General features: G+C 38.3%; 1 protein-coding gene across 2 annotated transcripts in view; it reads left to right on the forward strand.

Annotated features, from left to right (window-relative positions):
• Positions 1 to 17,500, forward strand: part of LOC123756821 (limbic system-associated membrane protein) — a 241,354-nt gene that overhangs the window by 38,831 nt on the left and 185,023 nt on the right. Inside the window, exon 1 of one of the 2 annotated variants that reach the window (XM_045740191.2) lies at positions 7 to 147. The exons of the other annotated variant lie outside the window; for it this stretch is intronic. The gene's annotated coding sequence lies outside the window, so the exon portion shown is untranslated. Of the gene's footprint in view, positions 1 to 6; positions 148 to 17,500 lie in introns of those variants that run through there. 2 annotated transcript variants of the gene reach the window in all.

Here is a 17,500-nt window from a genome sequence, read left to right on the forward strand (position 1 = left end):
CGACCTTAACGATGTGTACTGTGTTTGTGGGCACTTCGCTCCCATAAAGTGCGTGCCTAGTGTACTGGCTCGTACTGAGAGACACCGTCAAGTTCTCTCAAACTAGACTGTGCTGACAGGAAACAAATAATTATCTTCTGTCTTTCTGTGAGTAATACTAAAAAATACATATGAAATTTGTTGCGTCAATTTGGTAAAACACATCTGTTGCACTTTATTGCTTCACATTGATTTTTTGTTTATGGAGTAGCGATCGTAACGATAACAAATATTTGTCAAATTCTTGGAGGAGTGTAACTACTCGCTCGTAATTGATCGAGCGATCGACCAATTCAATTCTGGGAATTGGGAAAGTTTAAACAGGTAGTTCACATTTGTTCACATTTTTAACCGCATTATTAATCAAATGATGTTTCAGTAAAAAAAAGTTATCTTCTAAATAAACTTTGCATGTGACTTTAAACTTGAAATCGCCATAATATTTAATATTTCGTAATATCAATCATTACACCATAGATTTCATCGCAGCAAAACTTTGAGTTCGACGCTCAAGAGAGTTGAATCTCGTATCGGATGCTCAGAACTTTGAACCTGGTATAGAGGTTCCTTAGAACCTTAGAGCGCTGACAATCTTATCCGAAGCTCAGAACGTTGAACCTCGCATCCGAACCTCAGAGCGTTGAACACTGTATCCGAACCCCTGAATAACCCACAGCATTATCTTCAGGTTTACCTAACTCTCTCTCGAGAGAGAAAACTTTAGACATTGCTTCTTGTTAAACTCACGACTAAGTCCTTTGCCAGAGACAATAGAGAGACTTAAACATGGGAGAAGAAGATTTGAGTTATTCCTCAAGATTCCTCGAGGGAGGAAGTTGGAAATGGGAGCTATAACATATTGTCAACTTTAACAGTGACAGAGGTAGACTTTTATAGTAGAAAACAGGTGCAACTTTTGCTGACTTTCTGAACTTTTGTATGATATATGGATCATGTGAATGTAACCTATGCTTTTGTGGATAGGGATAAAAACAGACTTTATGATTTAACAATCCAAGCCCATTGTGGGTAGGAATAAACATAGACTTTACAAGTGTGTAATCTGTGCCCTTCGTGGGTAGTAATGAACATATACTTTACAACAAAAATACACATAAAAAAGCAGGTTACTTTACTTTGGTTTTCATCCTGTGATAAAAACCGTTTACATTAGTGGTAAAACTTTGAGTTCGACGCTGATTTATATATACGTCCGCCGCTGATTTTTAACGCTGATTTATATATACATATTAATGTTAGCGGTTATTAAGAAGCACACTTTAAAGATGAAGAAATTATTCATTTCGTTCAGATTCTGAAACACTGACGACATAAATCTTCAGAACACACTGTTCTGCTTCAGTAAGTGTCGCACTTGAGGACAGGCATATTGATTGTTACAACAGCTTTGAGTGGGGGGACCCAGAAGCTTACAGCTGTATCTAAGCTTATATATGGAATGAGTATCATTACAGGTCGAATACCTGTAATGGTATTCGACCTGTATATTGAATACAGGGGATGTAAGCTTCCCAGTTTACATTGCGTATAGTACAGCTTTACCAAAGGCTTACCTGCCCGTGATGGTTGATAAGCTGGATTTTACATCCTTACACCTGGTGCATCTGTTCCCTAGCAGTAATTAGGTACCTGTGAGTCAGGCAACTATTGAGGGTTGCATCCTTAAGGGAACCCATACATCTGATGCCTCTGTACACTTAGCAGTAAATAGGTCCTTGGAGCTAGCTAACTGTTCTGGGTTGCATCCTAGAGGAAGTACAGTCATTGGCCTAAAGGGGCCGGGGGCCCTCGATAAGCCTAAAAAAATCTCTCTCCGACAAAGAAAAACAAAATTTTCACTATATAATTTCCGTTTCCCTGTTGTGTTTTTTTTTATTTTAATTAAAAAATGTTATATTTATGCCTATATTTTGACGATTTTGACACATTGACAGAACAGCTTTTGTGTCAGTGTCAGTGTCAATACTCAAGCCTAATACGTCGTATATATTAGGAAGTCGACCAATCCGTTAAAAATGTGACGTGCTAGTAAAAAATGAAGCAACGCAATTCTGACATTTTCCATGTCTTGACCTCGAAAGGTTAGGTGGGTTCCTTCGGTTCGTACCTTTCTGATTAGTTAAAATAGTTGTATTTTCTACGGAGTGGCAAATCTAGGATATGAGTTGAGTTGTCTATTTTCGTACGCTTCTGGTTAGGCAGAACCCACTTCAAATTCAACGTTAAATTGCTGATTTGCTTTGAAACTGAAAAGAATTCACGCTGTGAAGACTAAATAATACTGAACACTCAACCCACACACCTGAACCTACACATTTTAAATTAAAAGAAACAACAACGTTTCGTTCCATCTTGGACCATTATCAAGTCCTGTAAATAGGTTCCTGGGACTTGATAATGGTCCAGGACGGAACGAATTGTCCATTCCTTGATTCTCAGATGTGTGGGTTGGGTACCTAAGATGTGCGGGTTAAATGTCTTAAGATGTGTGGGTTGGGTGCCTTAAGATGTGTGTGGGTTGGATGTCTTAAGATGTGTGGGTTGGGTGCCTTAAGATGTGTTTGGGTTGGATGTCTTAAGATGTGTGGGTTGGGTGCCTTAAGATGTGTTTGGGTTGGATGTCTTAAGATGTGTGGGTTGGGTGCCTTAAGATGTGTTTGGGTTGGATGTCTTAAGATGTGTGGGTTGGGTGTGTTAAGATGTGTGTGGGTTGGATGTCTTAAGATGTGTGGGTTGGGTGCCTTAAGATGTGTTTGGGTTGGATGTCTTAAGATGTGTGGGTTGGGTGTGTTAAGATGTGTGTGGGTTGGATGTCTTAAGATGTGTGGGTTGGGTGCCTTAAGATGTGTTTGGGTTGGATGTCTTAAGATGTGTGGGTTGGGTGTGTTAAGATGTGTGTGGGTTGGATGTCTTAAGATGTGTGGGTTGGGTGCCTTAAGATGTGTGTGGGTTCGGTGTCTTAATGAGTGCCTACATGGGCATGTAGGCACTCCGCACTGCAGGCGACTGCTGGAACGCGAACAAACCAATCTCGAACGACTGTATATACAACTTATTTTATTTATAGATGTATACAAACAAATGATACATGAACAGCGGAAGACACATTGGTAAGCTAAGTACACAGTATAAATCTCTAGGGCTCAATGAGAGGAGCATTTCGTTTCTGTGTTTAAACATTAAGCGATTACTTTAGGGTTGAACTATATTCACTTTAGAGTTGAACTAGATTCACTTTAAGGATGATTTATATTCACTTTAAAGTTGAACTAGTTCACTTTAGGGTTGAACCATATTCGTATTTTAAAACGTCAGTATGACACTGTGGTGATGACCCAATGCGGTATAAAGGCCTTAATCCCAACACCAAACCACACCTCCCGCTATTGATGGGCCTTAAGCCCAGCACTAATCCAAAGCTCTCGCGCTTCATAGGCCTGAAGCCTAACACCAAACATAATTTAACTAGTGTGGAACATCCAGAAGCCCACTGACCATTGGGGGTTTTCAGCTTAGCAAAGCTTCGAAAGAGAATTTAATATTACACTAAAACCGAATCAGTATTATGGAAAATACGAAACATTTTCAAGCTTTTCTTAAATTTCACTAAGAAAAAGGAAAAGACTATGGCTCACTGCAGTAAGGTTGTATGAGATTGTATTATGTATATCACTCCAACAAAAATATACGCTCAAAAATTTAAGGAAAAATTATTGAAACAATCAGTACATAATGATAATATTCATTGCTGAAAGGCAATTTAAAAAAATACAAAATACTATTTTTTTTAATTAAAAAGAATATAAGAATAATCCCAGAATATTATATGAGCTGCTACGAAACGTTTGCTGCACAAAAATAGACGTGCCCAATTAATTACAAATTTTCGCATAACTACCCAAATCACAATACCAAAGGCTCATTACCCCCAGGCACTTATGTGTCTGACTCGGGCTATGTGCTACTTAATTAGCCTAACTAGCGCGCCTAGTTTGAAGTGATAGGGGCGAACCCCGCATCAACAGTGGCTATAATTACGTTTGGATATGTAAATGACTTTCTAGTAACACATATTAAGGAAGATGCGGCTAAAACACCATAAAGAGGGTGATTACCGATCGTTCCAAGATGGACTGCACTTGTTTTTAAGTGGTATTACTCTACGAAAGAAAACTAAACACCTGATTGGGGGTCAGAGTCGACTCACCCGGAAGCTCATTTTGTTCTATAGAGACTTCGGAAGATGACACGACTAATAATATCCACTTTCTGTTTTAAGGTAAAACTAGAAGCAAATAATGACAGACGTCTCTACCCTAACCAGCTTAACCTAATTTAACCAGATCAACCTAACCTGACTAACCTAACCTGACTAAACTAACTTAACCAAAACTAGCCACTCCTTACCTAATTTGCCATAAGATAACCCAACCTAACTTATCTCAACCCATGTTAAGGTAAACCAACTTCACCTAACGTAAACAAACGTAAGATATACCGTTCAAACGCAGCAAGTCGCCACTTCAAGCACGAACCAGCGCCCAGATATACTTAGACGTGCATAATGGTCTTGAATATGTCAATATTGCCACCGTGACTGATGAAAAGCTTGGTAAACCGCTCCTGTCATCCACACCCACCCAACTGACCAACCGGACAAAAAACTAATCTAAGAACACACTTTAATTTCACTTTCAGCAACAGACTTGTGGAGTTACTGCGATGTTAGCAATTTGACTCCTTATAAATACGATTTTTTTGTGTGTAACAAGGATTTAAATAACCAACCAATACATATAAAATGAAAATGACTACGTTTCAGTCTGTCCTGGGCTTAATAAGGGTTCAAGATGGATTCTTATGAACACGTCGTCATTTTCAACTCATTTCACATGTGTGGGTAGTGCTGTTTGTGTTCAGCTCCATGCTTAATGAATTAATTTTGTACGAAAGTGGTTGAGGCGTTTTGATTCACAAACAGACATCAAATTTGTTGATTATTAATACTATTTTCCTAAGTTTTTCCAATTAGATTTGCGATTTTAGTTAAATTATTATGCCACTTTTTTGTGTGTCAAAATGTCTTTCTATAAGACAGTGCACATAGTGGGAATAGGGTAGTTTGACAAATTTGTGGACTATGATTTAGCAAGCATTTGTGTGTCCACTTACGAAACCTGTACATCTTTCTTCAATCATGGAGGCTTCTTACATGTATTAAAAAGTTTATGAGCACTGAAGCGCCACGAGGTTGTTTATAATAATAATAACTTCGTAACCTCGGGTTACGACGTTTCGACTCTCGTAAACTGTTTAGTAAATACAAATTAAACTGCTATGATTGAGGTAAGATGCAAAGGTTTCGTAAGTGGTTAAGCAGATGCTTGATAAATGCTGGCGCTGAAATAAAGTAAACTCAGTGTATATAAACCTAGAAGCGACGTACACTTCTTGGTGTATACATGTCTTATATTAATTTAGTTTAATCAGAATTGCTAGTTTATACCTTTGGATTGCTAGTTTGAGTGTAATAGTATAAAGTTGTGTAAATTGTCATTAAACTCTTGTTTGAAATCATCGACTTGTGTCTGAGTGACAAATAATAAATTTGTAATGTTTGTATATGCTTTTCAATGTGTGTGAATCGAACGAGGGAACATTGTTCTGCATTGTTCCAATTTTTTAGTGTTACATGTACACCATTGTGATTCTCAGCTTCCGTGTGTGTGTGTGTGTGTGTGTGTGTGTGTGTGTGTGTGTGTGTGTGTGTGTGTGTGTGTGTGTGTGTGTGTGTGTGTGTGTGTGTATTTATTATTTGTATTTACTAGTTGTGCCTGCAGGATTGAACTGTTAGCTCTTGGATCCCACCGACGGTTGTCTAATACACACACTCACACACACACACTCACACACACACACACACACACACACACACACACACACACACACACACACACACACACACACACACACACATTTCAAACACATTTTCAAAGCGTTATATGACAAAGAGTGCTGGGAAGACGGGACACCACGAGCGTAGCTCTCATCCTGTAACTACACTTAGGTAATTACACTTAGGTAATTACACACACACACAGGGGTGGGGGATTGGGGAGCCATGCGAGCTCAGTGGACAGCGCTCTGGGGTCGTAGTCTAAGGGCCTGGGCTCGATCCCCGAGGCAGAAACAAATGGGCAGAGCTTGTTTCACCATGATGCCCTTGTTCTCTTAACAGTAAATAGATACCTGCGAGTTAGACCGCTGCTGCGGGCTGCTTCCTGGGGCATGTGTGTGTGTTAGAGAGAAATATATATGTATATTTTGTTAACATAACAGAGGAAAAATAAACTGGCTATAAAGGCGGGGTCCAAAAGCTAATAGCTCGATTCGGCAAATACAAATAGTAAATACACACACACATGCACGCGTACAAACACACACACACAAACACACGCTAGTGGCTGAGAGGACAGCACGCTGGATACGTAGTCCTGTGGACCGGGAGTTCGATTCCCGGCGCCGACGGAAACAGATGGGCAGTTTCTTTCACCCTGATGCATCTGTTCACCTAGCAGTAAACAGGTACCTGGTAGTTAGACAGCTATTACGGGCTGCTTCCTGGGTGTGTGTGTATGTGAAAAAAAGTTAGTAGTTAGTAACAGTTAATTGATTGACAGTTAAGAGGCGGGCCGAAAGAGCAGAGCTCAACCCCCGCAAGCACATCTCGGTGATTACACACCACGATGCTAACACCAAGATGCCTACAACGCCCGTACGTGTGTGTGTGTGTGTTCTCGCCTATTTGTGCGTCTTGGATCGAGTCATAGCTCTTGAAGCTTGCTTTTTCATTGCAGTTTGTCTAATGCTACCAATTTTTAATGCATTTTATTGCTATTCCTTGTTAATTGTTATTTTTATTACGAGAATTTAGTTGGATAAATTATATTTTCGCTGCATATTCTAGTTTAGGTGTGACGAATGTTGTTTTCTATAACTTCAATATAAATGTGCTTAAGGGGTGATTGATAATCCTTTTAATTCTCATTATTTTATAATTTTCTATATAATTTCATTTTCTGACAGTTTTCTTAATTTATCAAATCTTTTTGTATGGCCTCAAAACAGTTGTGTAAGGTTTTAAAGTCTATGATAAGGTTTCGGATTTCTTCTTAGATTTAAAAATCAGCTTGAAAGGTTTTCTTTAGTTTTTTCTTTTACTACACAAAAGGTTTACATCGTATGCAAACAGATTCATACTCTCTCTCACTCTTTGGCAAATCATTTACATAAATTTGAGGTAACTCGCTTTTGACTTCGCGATAACAGTTTCTCTCTTATGAAGTTCGCATTTTTCAAACAAATATCTCATCCATTGCAAAACTCAGTTTTTTTTACTCTCTATTTTCCAATAATCTTTTGTGGTAGTTTTAGTGATAACATTTTTAAAGTAAGTTCAGCACGAACATTCAATTTTTTCTTATTTAATTTGTATTATTTGTAAATAGTTAATGTTTTTAAAACATATGTATATATTTTTATTTTTGCTTAGTTTGTATTATATTGTACAAAAAAATTAATGTTTTTAATACATATGTGTATATACTTTTGTTACGATCGAAAAATGTGATTTCACACTGGTGGGCTTCCGGTGAATCTTCTACAACATACATTCTAATATTTTTTTTTTAGGCCCATGCGCTAGTCATTCCTGAAGCAAAAACAAAACGATACACGCAATAACATTAAACTTTCTAGGTTGGTAAGGAGGATATGATGACTCTTTCCTGTATTTGAACGACCGCACATGTTGCAATTATATCAGGAGGATAATATGTTTTGTTTCTAATCAACAAAAGTCTAATTATAGCTCACTCATCCTGTCTACAGCATTATTGCAGAAGTGGCAAAACCACCGAGACACTGCCACAGTCTTGAAACACACATTACGATTACATAACATAAATTATTATGATAACGTGATAATTTTATTACGAACACTGTACTGCATCACATATAAAATTATTTTTCTTCATCACAGTTGAAAGTCAGGATAGCACATGACAGACATGATAGCATAATTGACACCTCCATCAACAATTTGGTTCACCGCAATATCACTAAAAGGGAAGAAGAAAGTAACTTAGCAGCAAAGATTTAAATTTAGAACTCACATCTTAAGTATTTTATAGAAATCATCACATTTGTGGCTGAAATGAACAGGTGTACAACTGGTTAAAAACCCATAGTTTACAATTAGCGTTGAGAGATAACTGCCAAAACAGATATCATATATTTAGAATGACGAGAATACAATTTGACGGATATATAACAAACTAATTAAATATACAAACAATGGATGATGATTGTTCTATGGTAAAAAGAAGTTTAATGCAGGAAATAACATCAAAACTATTAGACAAAACACATAAAAAACAATTTGGAAGTAAATACAAAAAATTCTTGTTAACTTTTAAAATAGTGACATAGTTGACCAACAACTTAGAACAAGAGCTATCAAGCTAATAAAAAGCGAAGCACTTAATATAACATATAATCTACAAACAATAAAAGAGAAAGAAAGTAAAAAAGTTCCCGTAGAGATATTTAGAAACTGAAATCAAATTACATTGCTCAAACTTTGAATCCACTTCTGCCACATTTACTTCATGAAAAAAAAACTAAAGGTCATTGAATCCCTCTAAAAGTTTTCGTAGAGAAAAGCAAAACAGCTTTAAATTGAACTCTGAATAAACTAAGGAAACAGAATTGGGGTGAAATACATTATTCATAATTTTCGTTTTATACATTTATATTTGGGATTATTACACAAATTTACTCAAAATTACTTAAGTCATCATAATAACATAACATGAAATATCTATAATTATAAACTGTGTACCCAAGAATTAGATTTAGAACTAAATCTAAATGTAGCAATATCATTGCTACATTTATCAATGATATTAAAATCATTACAGTTGTCACTCTCAGAATAAGAAACTATTCCAATGACATCTTACCCAAATCGTTAAAATAATGACTGAACAAAACAGGTGTACCAGTCTAAATCAAACGTTACATTTTGGCTTAAAGTGGGTAAGATTAAGCTTACAATTTGATAGGTAATATATATTGGAAAATTAAAGTCAATTTTACCATTAGAGCAGTGGGAAATATTTCCACATTTCACATTACAAAAGTGGGATAGAGAATTTAGAAATAAGCATAATACCAAAACCCATTTTCAATTACCACAAGGATTATTCTAAAAATTTAATGAACGCGAAACAGTTTAATACAAGTCTTTTGTGACTAAATAAGAGGCTTTACGTTCATTAGGGAGAGTGCGTGTTTGAAATGCTTTACAAAATACAGAAATTACAGAATCCCACATATATCTCCTCTTTAACAAGCAGTGCATAAGTTGCTTAAAGGTTAGCAGTTAACAAGGAATACATACACACTGCTACTCGATGTATACACACCGTATACTCGCTGTTATGAAAATATAATCTTTATAACAGAAAATATAATCTGTTATAAAAATATAATAACCGTAGGTTTTACTCCCACTGCAGAGAAGTATTGTGACTTACCAACCTTAGAACTGACGTAGTTTGTAATATTGAATACAACATCAGAGGGAAGCTATTATATGTGGCTTGAAATATATAAGTAAATCAGTCAGCTCAGGAAAGTAACAATAACTGGTCTAGTTTTACATCATGGAAGTAATACGACCATGATTCTAGTTTTAAATCATGGTAGTAGCACAGTAAATTCTTTAACCAAAGAGAAATATCGTCACTGTCCATCACCCTGGAGTCAACAACCATGGTCAGGACACGATCACTGTCTGCAGTTTAAGGGCTCAAAAACTACACAACATAAGATTATTCTCGTTTCAAACAAACTCGTTGTACCTGTGGAGCTTTAAAACTGTTAAATAAACGCAAAGCTTCTATGACTGAGCAAAGATGTACAGTTTCGTAAATGGTTGCCTAAATGCTTCATGAGTACCGTACAAGGTTGTTGCGTTTTATGAGTTTTAATGATGAGAGGTAATACTAGTTCGCGCGCCGCAACAATAGTAGAAAACTCTATGTTCAAAATTAAGAGTGCATAGACTTAACAAATACAGATTAAGTCCCCATGATCATGTAAAGACGCACAGGCTTCGTAAATGGTCGCGGTGGATGCTTGATGATCCCGGCCAGAGTTGTGTCCGGCGACAGAACAAAACCCCAACTACGATGCTGCTGAGAGAAGGACCCCACTCTATATGCGCCTCCACAGCAGCTGAGGAAAGGATGACTTTCTTCAACCCAGAATTGGAGGAATAGTTTTCTCAGGCGGGGACTCGAACCTCACAAACAAAACCTCCTGGCGGGGACTCGGATCTCATCAAAAAAACCTTCTAAGATACAGGAAGCGAAGAATCGCTTTCCCAAGTATCTGAAAGACAGAAGCCGTTCAGGCTCAGCAACACAAACAAGAGTAAGACAAAGAGAGGATAGCAACTATATCTCGGCCACCACAGGAGCACCCGAGGCACCCGGAACCGATACGCGAGATACAGTATTCATGATCCAAAAACTGAGACTCAAGTTCACATACACAGGAGAAGAACATATTTTTCAGCCTGTAGTGAACCCGCTGGCAAGCGAGACTAGGGTTTAAGCGGAGTCGCAAATCATACCCGACCCTGCAAAACTACCTTATGTGGAGTTCAACTCATAATCAGGCTATGCTCATTCATGCTACGCCGTCCCCAACCTATCCTCTGGCTATGCATATCCGAGCTACATATATCCCAAGCCAATCCTCATGCTATATTTGCACATGTTATACATTCATAAATTCTTTCGAACTGTATAATAAAAAACATACAATATATTACATATTTGTATCAAATTAGAATTAAGGAAGGTTAGGTATTCGGTTCATTCTGGTCAATATTTCGAGGCTTGACCTGGTCACAATTTAGGTGTACTTTCTTCTAGTACACGGAACTAAGCTCCAATGGAATGGGCTGTAATGCAAGAAGTGGCAAAGCCCGTGGCCACAACACAAAAATCAGCTAGATAAAACATGGTTTGGTCTCCGCCAGTCTGAAGTGCATTCCGGAGTAGTCAGAAGAAAAATAATGCAGGGGAGGGAGTCATGGTACAATGTTGACATTTTGGTCCTGACATCTGGTGGCGACTGGGGTAAGAGCATTGTTGAACAGTGAATTTTTTCACACATGACGGGCTACAGGAGTAGATGCCACAAGACTTCACAGCAAGTTTAGACATCTCCATTCCCACAGCTCATCTTTAGGTTTACCCAACTAGTTTCCACTGGAATACAGTTCGATAAATTAGGTTTATAACCAGGACTCCAATTATTGCTTAATAAACAGCGAAAAGTCAGGGATATATTACCAGTCATCCACCCTGTCTAAGGTTTGATCCTGGGCCCATTTCGAGGCTTGCAAGGCGAGAGTGTTATCCGCTACACCTCAGGGTCTGAGTGCGCCATAGTGAAATGATCTTTCCCGAGAATAGTCCTTTACAGGCTATTCATACCCTGCCACCTCTTGGGTTGCTTAATCTTCATCAATCAATAATCCCGAAGTCATTCCGTGCTTGATCTAGTATTCTCTAGTCAATACTTTACAGCAGTATGACTTGATAAGGGCGCATGCATAACGGGACCTGTTCAGCTAGTGCAAAATAACGATCTGTAGAAGCTCGGTCGAATCCTGTTCGTTTATATATATGAAGACAGCATTAGTTTGCTTCAGTCGAGCTTTTCTCCAGTTGAACAGATCAGCAAACCAATTTTACGTATCAACTCTTAATAATATATTTTGACCATATCTGTATATTAACAATTTCGAGGTTCTGAGTATTTCTTAACTACACTATGTCAAATAAAAATGCATTCCTATAAGGTGCTGAATATTAAAAACCACCTCCTCCATCCTGTGAAACGTATTCATATAATATCTTCATGCATCTGGCATTATTCGCATATTTAGCTGAACGTACTAGGAAAAAAAATCATCGATTAACCGCACCTCGATAATATCTTCCAGGCAGAAGGTCGATCTGAAGACACTGTGTCACGGAATTTATCAATCATTCTTCACGGCAAATCTCCCAAATCACAACTATGTTTAAAATAATAATTTCCGAACCTGCAGTGTACCTCGCATGTTACATCTCCTGACACTGACACTTTCAGAGTACACTGTACCTGTACTCGCCTATTTGTGCTTGCGGGGGTTGAGCTCTGGCTCTTTGGTCCCGCCTCTCAACTGTTAACCAACTGGTGTACAGGTTTCTGAGCCTATTGGGCTCTATCATATCTACTTGAAACTGTGTATGGAGTCAGATCCACCACATCACTGCTTAATGCATTCCATTTGTCAACCACTCTGACACTAAAAAAATTCTTTCTAATATCTCCGTGGCTCATTTTGGCACTCAATTTCCACCTGTGTCCCCTAGTGCGTGTGTCTCTTGTGTAAATAGCCTGTTTTTATCTACCCTGTTCATTCCTCTGAGAATCTTGTACGTGGTGATCATGTCCCCCCTAACTCTTCTGTCTTCCAGCGACGTAAGGCAAATGTCACATTATATATATATATATATATATATATTATATATATATATATATATATATATATATATATATATATATATATATATATATATATATATTTATTTATTTATTTATTTATTTATTTATTTAAGTGCAGAATTAAGTACAAATATAATTCCGTACTGACTATTTAAACAAATTTGTAACACGACATTATCTCATTAAATATTCCTAACGAACCAAAAGAAAAAAGGAAATAAAAACTCCCCACAAAAAATATTTCTGCATATTTTCGTCATTAGTAGTCATTAGCCCGCAGAAGAACAGGGTCAGAATTCATCAAGCATTTACGTGTCCACTTACGAAACCTGTACATCTTTCTTCATTCACTGTCAAGTTTACATTTATCAAACAGTTTATGAGCTCTGAAGCGCTACGAGGTGTTTATAATAAAAATTACCTTGGGTTGTGAAGTTTCCAAACTCGTGAACTGTTTAATAAATTGAGACTAAGCCGCCGTGATCAAGAAATGATGTATAGGTTTCGTAGACACTTATATAGCGGAAAAATCCTGATCCAAGATTGAAGTAGATTCACTCTTCCACCTCAGCCTCTTCCTATCATTCATCTTCGCTTCAATTATTTTTTTGCTTACTTATATCTGCTTCCGCAGTTTTATTTCACGTAATTCGATATTTTATTTATCTTCCTTAGCTTTCAAGCCACACACTTTTAAACATCTGACTGGTCTTGGTAAAGGCTCATAATAGAATAGCTAAGATTTGCTGCGTTTTAAATATCTTTATTTTATTGGTGCAAACTTTGAAATGTATTTTTAAATTTTGTAACATTGCAAATATTGAAAGTGTCCTTATCAATTGTGTTGTACTACATTCTTGGAAATGTATTACATATGTTTTGTTGCATTGCAACTTTGAAACTTATTCCGCATTTGTGTTGTAGTTAGATACAACATAAGCAATATCTTAAAACAAAAAAAGCAAAAAATGATGTTGAAAACTTTTATCTTTTTTTTCAACGATTTGCACGCACAAGAAAATTACATTGTAGTAAAGTTACCTGAAAAATGTAGTTACCAAAATCTTTCAGACTGGCTAGGAACATAAAAAATTATATTTACGCAGGGTGAATATTACGAGACTCGTGTATTTTCTACCCGGGATTAATCGATGCGGAATACTGAGTTTAGTGTAAAACATCGGTATATTCACCAATATTCCTCGACATCTTGGAATATCTATACATCTATACAGAACATCTATACAAAATATTGTTAAAGAGTTGAGCACAGTAGCTGGGAGGGCCTTTATGCTTTCCTGTTAAGAAATCACAATATTTGAAATATGAAAATTCAGGTTTATTCTGCCAAAGTAAAAGTGCACACACACACACACACACACACACACACACACACACACACACACACACACACATCGGGTGGGTGGTGGCTGAATGGACAGCACTCTACGCTCGTGGACTAAGGGACCGGGGTTCGATTCCCAGGCACCGCCGGAAAAACAAATGGGCAGAGTTTCCTTCACACTGATGCATCTGTTACCTAGCAGTAAATAGGTACCTGGGAGTTAGACAGCTGCTTCCTGGGTGTATGTGTATGTGTGTGTATATTCACCTAGTTGTGCTTGCGGGGGTTGAGCTCCGCTCTTTCGGCCCGCCTCTCAACTGTTTCTACTACTACTACCTTTTTTTCCACACCACACACACACACACACACACACACACACACACACACACACACACACACACACACACACACACACACACACCAGGAAGCAGCCCGTGAGAGCCGACTATCTCCCAGGTACCCATTTACTGCTAGGTAACAGGACTATAGGGTGAAAGACACTCTGCCCATCGTTTCTCGCCGGCGCCCGGGATCGAACCCGGGACCATAGGATCACGTGTACAGCGTGCTGTCCGCTCGGCCGGCCGGCATAAGGCACACCGGCTCCCGGCCGTGTGTGTGTGTGTGCGCGTGTGTGTGTGTGCTTGTGTTTGTGTGTGTATGTGTGTGTGTGTGTGTGTGTGTGTACTCACCTAGTTACTCACCTAGTTGTGTTTGCGGGGGTTGAGATCTGGCTCTTTGGTCCCGCCTCTCAACCGTCAATCAACAGGTATACAGATTCCTGAGCCTACTGGGCTCTATCATATCTACACTTGAAACTGTGTATGGAGTCAGCTATCCACCACATCACTTCCTAATGCATTCCATTTGTCAACCACTCTGACACTAAAAAAGTTCTTTCTAATATCTTGTGTGTGTGTGTATGTGTGGAAAACAATAGTTAGTAGTTAGTTACAGTTGATTTACAGACAGTTGAGAGGCGGGCCGAAAGAGCAGAGCTCAACCCCCGCAAGAACAGCTAGGTGAATACACACACACAATCATTCAAAACTTTGTATATCACATATGTCAGACCAATCCTGGAGTATGCAGCTCCAGCATGGGCGTTCATATCTAGTCAAGCATAAGAATAAACTTGAAAAGGTTCAAAGGTTTGCCACCAGACTAGTACCCGAGCTGAGAGGTATGAGCTACAAGGAGAGACTACTGGAATTAAATCTCACGTCGCTGGAAGACAGAAGAGTTAGGGGGGAACTTGATTACTATATACAAGATTCCCAAGGGAATTGATAGGATAGATAAGGACATGCTATTTAACACAAGGGGCACACGCACTAGGGGGACACAGGTGGAAATTGAGTGCCAAAATGAGCCACAGAGATATTAGAAAGAACTTTTTTAGTGTCAGAGTGGTTGACAAATGGAATGCATTAGGCAGTGATGTGGTGGAGGCTGACTCCATACACAGTTTCAAGTGTAGATATGATAGAGCCCAATAGGCTCAGGAACCTGTACACCTGTTGACTGACAGTTGAGAGGCGGGACCAAAGAGCCAGAGCTCAACCCCCGCAAGCACAAATAGGTGAGTACACACACACACACACACACACACACACACACACACACATATACATTATGTACATACTGTTGTCTATGACATACGAGATGCGTTCCTGGAAGTGACTTAAATTCTATTTTCCCATAAAATGTAATGGCATAATGAAGGAATGCGGTCCTTAAAAAGGAATTTCAATGTCCACAAACAATATGAGAGCAGCAGCGTTATAACACAGTTGTACATACAGCAATACCGATGGCGCTTGTGTGGGGGTTGGTGAGTGGTGAGGCTAAGTGAGTGATGAATGATGGACCTTGGTGAGTAATGGGACTATACTCATTATATGAGTGTTGGGACTTGGTGAATAGTGAGTGCTGGGACTGGAAAGTGGTGAGACTAGGTGAATAATGAGTGGTGAGACTTGGATGTGTAATGAGTATTGGGAATTGGTGAATGTTGAGGCTAAGTGAATGTTGAGGCTAAGTGAATGTTGAGGCTAAGTGAATGTTGGCACTTAGTGGTGAATGACACAAGAGTTCCTAAGACAACAGGCACAGTTGTCTTCCTGTCATTTTCAGACGATATTGTTTGGCCGCTTCCTCGTCTGCACCTGTCATTTCTTCTGTCATTTCTTCTGTTGAGATGTAAGTCTCGTCTGAATCACTCACTCAGACCTTGACAAAGCACTCAGCAGAGTGCGAATGACGTTGTGTAATTCTTTACATAAATTTCACATTTGCACAATTGTGGGTTGTTATCCTATGTTGTTATGTCTGTGAGACGACATGATCATTACGTAATATTTATATAATACCAGAATTTGATAAATATATTTTATGGAGAGAAACTTTTGACATATTGCCAGCAGTTCATGGCAGGACGGTCAGCGTCTCATCAAACAGACCTGACTCCTTGAGAGAACTCAAAATGATGTGATACACTTCGTGGGTGGTTATGTCTTTAGGGGACCGAAAGACTTTTCGGTTTTCTTGCATACATGAAATCCTGCCACTTTGATTGGACGGTAGAGCGATGGTCTCGCTTCATGCAGGTCGGCGTTCAATCCCCGACCGTCCAAGTGGTTGGGCACCATCCCTACCTCCCGTCCCATCCCAAATCCTTATCCTGATCCCTTCCATGTGCTATACAGTCGTAATGGTTTTGCGCTTATCTGATAATTAAAAAAAAATGCATACATGATTCCGTTTGCAAGTGCTCAGAACGTTATAATTTGTGTGACTGGTTGTCTCTTGAATGAAAGATTTTTTTATTTCGTACGAATTCCGATTCCTTTAGCAAGACAACGAATAATATATAATTCGTGCATTGGATTTTTTCACGCAACAAAGTATAAAGTTCTTTCTTTTTTCGAACTAATGCTAAAACGTGAATATGCTAGTGAGAAATGTTTTTTAAATTGATCATACTTCAGTCATTTTAATCCATATTTAATTTTGTATTGATATTATTGCCATAATAGCAGTTTTTATAGGTTATAAATTATTACACAAAGTGAAAAATTAAATTCACTAAAGTGATAAAACAAAACTCGTGATAAATGATCGTCACAAAATTCAAATAGTGCCCAGCAAAAGAGATTAATTCTTATTTGTCTTACTAATATTATAATGCTTTAGATTCTTCACGTGATTTATAAGGTGGTTCAGATTCATCCTGTGTCTTATATAGTGGTTCAGATTCTTCCTGTGCCTTATATGGTGGTTCAGATAATTCCTATGCCTAATAAGGTGGTTCAGATACTTTCTATGCCTTATAATGTGGTTCAGATTCTTCCTGTGCCTTATATGGTGGTTCAAATAATTCCTATGCCTAATAAGGTGGTTCAGATAATTCCTGTGCCTTATATGGTGGTTCAGATAATTCCTATGCCTAATATGGTGGTT

The sequence above is a fragment of the Procambarus clarkii genome, chromosome 26, assembly GCF_040958095.1.
Source record: "Procambarus clarkii isolate CNS0578487 chromosome 26, FALCON_Pclarkii_2.0, whole genome shotgun sequence".
NCBI classification, from domain to species: Eukaryota; Metazoa; Arthropoda; class Malacostraca; order Decapoda; family Cambaridae; genus Procambarus; species Procambarus clarkii.